This window comes from Musa acuminata, chromosome BXJ2-11 (genome assembly GCF_036884655.1).
Source record: "Musa acuminata AAA Group cultivar baxijiao chromosome BXJ2-11, Cavendish_Baxijiao_AAA, whole genome shotgun sequence".
NCBI classification, from domain to species: Eukaryota; Viridiplantae; Streptophyta; class Magnoliopsida; order Zingiberales; family Musaceae; genus Musa; species Musa acuminata.
This window is the reverse complement of record NC_088348.1, coordinates 15,690,482-15,698,720: the sequence shown is the minus strand read 5'-3', so window position 1 is coordinate 15,698,720 and position 8,239 is coordinate 15,690,482.

Sequence of the window (8,239 nt, the reverse complement as noted above, 5' to 3'; positions counted from 1 at the left end):
AGTATATCCATTTCGATCATCAGAACAATTCATTACATACAAAATATGCTTATACAACAATAGCATAACAACCAACAGGACTTGCCCATAATTCTGAATAGCTATCCACTGCCTCAGCCCAAATCAAACATCTCGAAGAGTGACAAGCTGACCTGAAAGGTTTATATAACAACGGAGTGAGCCAAAAACGGCTCAGCAAGTGACAAAGCATATTCAGAACAAAAGGAACGGTTTGAAACGAGTAAGGTATCATAATGCAAGGCAGAATACCAGAATTCTCAAGGATACCATCTCAATAGATACCAAATCATACGTATCATGTCATTCATAACATATTTGATCCATAACGAATGGAGCATAGAGTAATTGGAACATATCAATGGCAGATAGGACATTTCAGAACAAATCAGCTCATAGCAAATGGAGCACAGAGTAATTTGGAGCATATCAATGGTAGATAGGACATTTCAGAACATATCAGTTCATAGCAAATGGAGCACAGAGTAATTGGAGCATATCAATGGCAAATAGGACATATAAGAACATATCAGTTCATAGCAAATGGAGCACAGCATAATTGGAGCATATCAGAAGCAAAGGAAACATATCAAGCTTATCAATGACATATAAAATGTTCCGAAGCATATCAACGACATATGGAACATTTCGAAACAAAATCATCAGGGAATGAAGCCTTTCAGAGCATATCGGTACACATATCGTACAAGAGCTCAAACGTCGTCCTTGACGTTGCAATCATATCAATCTTATCCAGAGTATGAACAGAAACAAACTCACCAAAACTCTGGATGTCATATCAAACACATAGAGGGTGTAGTGGGATCTCAGTCAGAATGTGATTCATCCATTTTTGAATGACCACCTGACAAAAGTCTCCCACGTCTGGGAGCTCCATCCACCCACGTCTAGGAGAAGTCAAAGGGGGCCGGCAGAGCATCGCAGGCTCTAATCACATACCCACGTAGCGGGCAACAAGCGCAAACAGAATATCCCTCATAGCGGGACCCCACATAGCGGGCAAATAGCGCATACCCTTTACCATTTCTGGCAAAGGTCCAGACAATCCCACACACCAGAGTACAAAAGGGCAGTTTCAACAACAAGTAGCATATGTCGGAAGCACACGCGGAACAACGAAACGTACATGTGCCTTTACGAGTCAATCCGAAGTAAGCAATAATATTTCACAAGCATATTCAGATTTGAAAGGAATTGAAAGCAAGGGCACATATGGAATCCAAGCAATCACATATAACTCAATTCAATAAGAAGATTTGATGAATTCAATGTCCAAAGGAATGAAACTGGAATAGGCACATATCGAAAGCAAATGCGGAACAATAGGATATACATGTGCCTATATGAGTCAATACGATATAGCATAAACGTTACACAACAGTTTTCAAGAATGCAATAACTTTAAGGACAAGAACATACAAGAATTCAAAGCAGTAATATAAAGCTCAATTGAATAAGAAAGCTAAAGGATATCAATTTCCAAAGGAATGAAACCAGAATATGAGAAATCGACCAAAGCTCGATTTCTGACAGAATACAGAAGGCACATTGAACAAATGATTTAAACTATCAAACGTGCTCCAATTTACTCAGAAATAATCATTGGATAATACTTTCAGATAAGACATGTTTCATATGAATTGAACTGTCCAACAGAGAGAGTTACAAATAATTTGGTAAGCAAGTGTCGTAGAACAAAATCTCTGTTGGCAGAATTCCTAATGTCAGATTCAACAGATAGCTGGACAGGTGTTTGGATTCCAAATCTTTCAATCCATATATCAAAGAAAGGTCTACGAGTCTAGTTTCCAATGAAATCAATTTTGAACAAATCAGAGTTTCCAATAAAGATTCGAATATCAGAATAGGCAGCTCGGTATCAAAAGGTCAGAATATCAGAAGTTGCACAGATTCGAATCGTTACGTCTAAACAGGAGATATATCAAATGCAAGGCTAGAACAATTCAGAGTTCCTCATATTCAAAGCAAATGTAGAGATAAAATGGCAGTGAGGAACGATCAAGATACTTGCAATAGGAAAGATTAGAGCAATTATAGGAGAAACGATCAGGGAACTTGCAATAAGACATATCAGAGCAATTATAGGAGAAACGATCAGGGAACTTGCCTTTCAAATATTTTGATCTGAATATCCAAGGAAGGTGCCAGTCCAATCTTTCTACTTTTCCTCCGTGTCCTCTCTCTGTTTCGTTTTATGCTCCCGTTTTCTTCCTTTCTTCGTAACTACATCACGTGTAGAACATCGAGGCACGACTACCTGCTCTCTCTTACTCTCATTCCTTCTTTTTCTTTCCCAAACGCAGCTGCCACAGCTGCCGCCGCTGCCGCTGCCACAATCGCAACTGCGGTCACAACCGCAGCCCCCATCCACTGCACTATTTCCTTCTTCCCTTCTCTCGTTCCTACTCTTTCTCTTTCCCAAAAGCAGCTACTGCAGCTACTGCAGCCACCACCGCTGCCGCAGCTACCGCAGCCAACGTCGCAGCCGCAGCCGGAGTCGCAGCCACGGCCGCAGCCACCACACTCGCAGCCTCTTCTTCCTCCCCTGCTCTATTTCCTCCTCCTCTTCCAGCTGCAGCTGCCAATGCCGCAGCTGCCACCCCTTCTCCTCTTCCTCTCTTCTTCCTCTCCTTCCCTTTCTCTTCTTCTTCCTTTCCTTCTCTTCTTTCCCAGCCACAGCTGCAGCTGCCATCGCCGCAGCCGCAGCCCCTTCTCCTCTTCCTCTCTTCTTCCTCTCCTTCCCTTTCTCTTCTTCTTCCTTTCCTTTTTCTCTTCCTCTTTCCCTGCCACAGCTGCAGCTGCCACAACCGCAGCCGCAGCTATTTCTTTTCCTTCTCCTCTTCCTTCTCCTTCCTTCTTCTTCTCTCCCCGCTGCAACTGCTGCAGTCGCGGCCGCAGCCACGGCCGCAACCTCTCCCTCCTCCCCTGCTCATCTTCCTCTTCTTCTTCTCTTCCAGCTGCAGCTGCCATCGCCGCAGCTGCAGCCCCCTTCTTCTCCCCGACGAACAGCACCTCCTTTCCTCTATTTCCTCCTGCAGGAAACAGAGGTGCCGCCTCTTCACCCGCTTCTACTTCTTCTCTTCTTCCTCACCATCTCTTCCTCTCCTTCTCTTCCAGCTGAAGTTGCCACCGCCGCAGCCGCAGCTCCTCCTTTCCCTTCTCTTCTTCCTCTCCTTCCTTTCTTCTTCTTCTCTTCTTCTCCTTCCTCCCCTTCTTCTCCCCGACGTCACACACACCCTCTCCTCTGTTTCCTCTGCAGGAAACAGAGGTATCACAACCTCTTCTCCTGCTTCCTCTTCCTCTTCTCTTCCTTCTTCTTCTTCTTCTCCTCTTCGAACGCCCCACCTCTCCTCTGTTTCCACCTGCAGGAAACAGAGGTGCTGCAGCCCTAGCTGCTGCCACCTCTCGCTCCTCTCCCTCTTCCCTCTCTTTTCCCTCTTCTTCTCCTTCTTTTCTTCTCCTCTTCCCCTTTCCTCCCCAACCCCACACACCTCCTCGCTGCAGCCTTGCCGCAGCTATCATCCTCTCTTCTTCTTCTTCTTCTTCTTCTTCTGCTTCTTCTTCTTCTTCTTCTCTTCTCCCTCTTCTTCCTCTCTTCTTCTCCCCACGCCCCACAGCTTCTCGCTGCAGCCCTCGCTGCAGCCACCTCCTCCTCTTCTTCTTCTTCATCTTCTTCTCTTCTCCCTCTTCTTCCTCTCTTCTTCCTCTCTTCTTCTTTTCCCTCTTCTTCTTCTTTTCTTCAACCACTCTCCTTCTTCTCCTCACGCCCCACCGCTCTCTCTGTTTCTGGAAAGAAACAGAGTGCGTGGGAGGCGGTGGGATAATACCGAATTTTTGGTTTTTCCTTTTCTTTTTTTTTTTCTTTTTGCAACTTAGCAGTTTAGTCCTTGTAATTTCTATATTTACATATAGGTCCCCCAATTTATATATAAATCCTTATTAATACATTTTTAAAAGTGGGGGATATTACAAATGAACCATTGGAATGATTTGGAGAAGAAGATGTTTTCTCTAAATGCAAAGGCTATGAATGCCTTATATTGTGCACTTGACAAAAATGAATTTAATCGCATTTCGATGTGTGACTCGGCTTTTGATATTTGGAGAACTCTAGAGGTCACTCATGAAGGCACTAACCGAGTGAAAGAGTCCAAAATCAATATTCTTATGCATTCTTACGAACTTTTCCGGATGAAACCAAGTGAGTCCATCGGAGATATGTACACCCATTTCTTGGATGTCATCAATGGACTCAAAGCTCTTGGTAAAAGTTTTTCTAATTTTGAACTAGTCACTAAAATCTTAAGATCCCTTCCAAAAAGTTGGGATCCAAAAGTTACGGCCATTCAAGAGGCCAAGGACCTTAAAACATTCCCGCTCGAAGAACTTATTGGGTCTTTAATGACCTACGAAATGAACAATGTGACAAAAAGGAAACTCGAGAATAACATTCCAAAGGATAGGAAGGATTTCGGACATAGAACACATGAAGACCACTTGAGCATAAGCTCAAGTGATGATGAACTTAAACTACAAATGAAACAAAAATTAAAAAGAAAAAAGAATGGAACTACTTGCTTTGAACGCAAGAAGAATAAAAATTGGGGGGTACAGCCCATCCAAAGCGGCCAGATCTAGGGCGACCACTGTAGCGGCGACAACACTGTAGCGGCAGCCAGATCTCCCTAGGGCGATCTGACTCCTGCAGCATCGGCTTTCTCCCACAGGCGACGGGCGACGACACTGTAGCGGAGATCTGATTTCCTGCAGCGTCGGCTGTTTCCCAAGGGCGACGGTACTGTAGCGGCGGCGACGACACTGTAGCAGCGACGGTACTGTAGCGACGACGACACTGTAGCGGCGACGAGATCTCCCTAGGGCGATCTGACTCCTGCAGCGTTTGCTTTCTCCCACGGGCGACTATCCTATAGCAACGATTCCCTTACTGTAGTGGTGATCGGATCTCCTGCAGCGTCGGCTTCTAGTGGCGACCAGATCTCTCTAGGGCGACAGTACTGTATTGGCGATCTGATATACTGCGACGGTGGCTTTTCCCTATGGAGACGATTCTATAGCCGCGACCAGAAGAGGGATCAAACATGGCAGCGACGGCCCCTAGGGCTGGCAACGGTGGCGGGAGGGTTGATACGATGGTAAGACTCCCTACCGTTACCCCTCAATTGGCTCCTCCTCCATATCCTCTCCAGAGAGAAACTCCTTCGACGAAACAGCATCGAAGTAGGTCGCGCTCTAGATCGCGGCAGCCTGCCCTCATTTCTAATGACCCTAGGCCTTGGACTAGCCTCTTCAAGGCTCCGGTTGGAAGTCCGGATCTAAGCTTGGAATTCTTTACTCCAGAAGTTCAGGCTGATAAGAAGATTGCTGTATACGAGACTGCTGATTCAGCAGAGCTTATTGAGACATGGTCTATGGCGATTGTTGGCTATGTGGTAGGTCTCAAAACATCTTATTTCCCACTATCATCATTTATCAAAATTCGATGGGGAATATCGTCATTTGATCTTCATATGCTGGAGAACGGATTCTTTGTTTGCAAGCTATACTCTGAAGAAGATTTACAACGGGTCCTCGAAGGATTCTGGACTATTCGCGGCCATCCAATGATTCTACGACGCTGGTCTCCTGATGTCCGTTTGGAGTTAGATAGCCTACAGTCTATTCCATTATGGGTATCCTTTCAAGGTCTTCCTCTACATCTTTGGAGTCGACGTTTTATTGCAAAGTTATGCAGCACTCTGGGACAGCCACTCTACATCGACAAAGCAACAGCTGCTCAGACGAGATTAGCATTTGCACGAGCATGTGTACTGGTTTCTTCCGACGAAGATCTTCGAAATGAGGTTTTCTATCGTGATCTTGACGGGAACACTCGGAAGGTACATGTCTCATATTCTTGGAAGCCACAACGATGTCAGCATTGCTTATCTTTTGGTCATGCAAATGGAGCTTGTCAGCAAACTCCAAAACAAATCACAAAAGTCTATCGACCACGTCAAGCACCTCAGCAACAAAGCGAGTCTTCTCTAATGGCAGTAGCACCGATGGTGGCGAAGACTATTGAGCATTCCGACTCGCAAGGACAGCACCGCGGACAGAAAGACAAATCCAAAACTATATCTCTTCCTATAATGTCGGAGCCTTCCACAACAGAGGTTTCCGTTGGTACTACTGGACAGGAGAAACATAAGTCAGGAACTTCATCTCTTCCAATATCATTGGATCCGTCCACAATAACTCAACAAACTCAGGCCCAAACAAATCTTGCCAGCAAGGATATTCTTCCTCAACAAACTCAGGCCACAACAAACATCGTCAACAAGGATATTCTATCTCAACAAACTCATGCCCCAACAAACCTCTCTAGCCAGGCTACTCCAACAAGTACTATCCAGGATATTGTGCTGCAACAATCTTATCGTGCATCAACAAACCCTGCCAATCAAGACCACATGATTCAAGGTATTTTAAAGTTTAAAAATCTGCAAGCTGTAGATGAAGTGGATAAATATAGGAATAAAGCCATAAAAGGTAAGGATATTGTGCGGGAGGAAAATACAAAACCGAAGGATAAGAAAAAGGATGGTACAGCCCATCCAAAGTCGTAAGATGAATACCTTACCACCTTTTCATTTCTTTATTACTGATGAAGATAACATGTTGGAATGTTCGCGGACTTAATAAGCCGGAGAAATGTCGGGAGCTCAACAGAATAATCAAGTCTGCCGCATGTGATATTGTTATTCTAGTAGAAACGAAAATTAAACAATCGCGCATTCAAGCTCAAAAGAATTTAATATGGCCGGACGCAGAACTGTTTACCAATGACTCAAATGAAACTTTTGGTAGAATATGGGTCTTATGGCATCCTAACTCTATTAATGCTTGGTTTATTTCTGCTACTGATCAATTCATTCATCTTAAGGTAGAGGACAAAAAGAATGGCTGTCAATTCAATTTCACTGGTACATATGCTTCAAATAGTATGCAAGAAAGAAATACTCTTTGGTTTGACCTGACTAATATTGCAAATGGCTGTCTCAATGTACCTTGGATTGTTCTTGGAGACTTTAATACTGTTCGGTACACAAATGAAAAAGAGGGGGGTAGACAACTTTCAGAAAGCCAGCTTCAAAGTTTTAATGATTACATTGACACTGCAGCTTTGTTTGATATGAAATCTGTGGGTAATTGGCTCTCCTGGAGTAATCAAGGTGCAGCTAACAGAAAAATAATGGCTCGACTTGATAGGTGTTTGATTAATCATGAATGGTTAACAGTTTACCCAGATTCACTTCTTGAGTATGGTACTCCTTTGTTTTCTGACCATTCTTTAATGTATATACACGCAGACAAAGCGACACCAAGAGGCAAGAAACCGTTTAGATTCTTTAACATGTGGAGTACTCATCCTCAATTTCTTGATGTTATCAGATCTGCTTGGAATGTTAACGTGCATGGATCCCCCCCTTACATCTTATGTCAAAAGCTCAAAGCCTGTAAAGCATCACTAAAGGAGTGGAATAAAAATACCTTTGGCAATATTACCACCACAGTTCAATTTTGCAGGAAGGAACTAATGTCATTGCAACATGAGCTGCAACTTCAGCCAAATGATGAGAATATTATCTACAAAGAGATAGAAGCTAGAAATAACTTCATGCAAGCCTTAAAACAGGAGGAAAGCTTTGCAAAGCAGAAGTCTCGACAGCATTGGCTTACACTAGGAGATTCCAATACTAAATTTTTCTATGCTTCAATTGCTACTCGAAGGGCTGTTAACCGTATCAGCAAATGCAGAGACAAAGATGATAATCTTATTGAGAATTTAGATGAGGTTAAAGCACACACAGAGCAATTTTTTTATTCCTTACTCAATCAAGCTGGGAAAACTAATAACATTCATGTGGAGCCGACTAGAAAACTTGATTCGGAAGCTATTTCAATCCTCAATGCCCCAATTACAGACGACGAAATTGTATGTGTTGTCTTTAAGTCACCAAAGCACAAAAGCCCAGGTCCAGATGGATTTCCAGCTGAATTTTACCAAACTGCTTGGTCTATTATTGGAAATGATGTGATCAAGGCTTGCCAACATTTTTTCTCTTCAGGTCAAATTCTTAGAGAGATGAATTGTACTTTTATTTCTTTAATCCCGAAG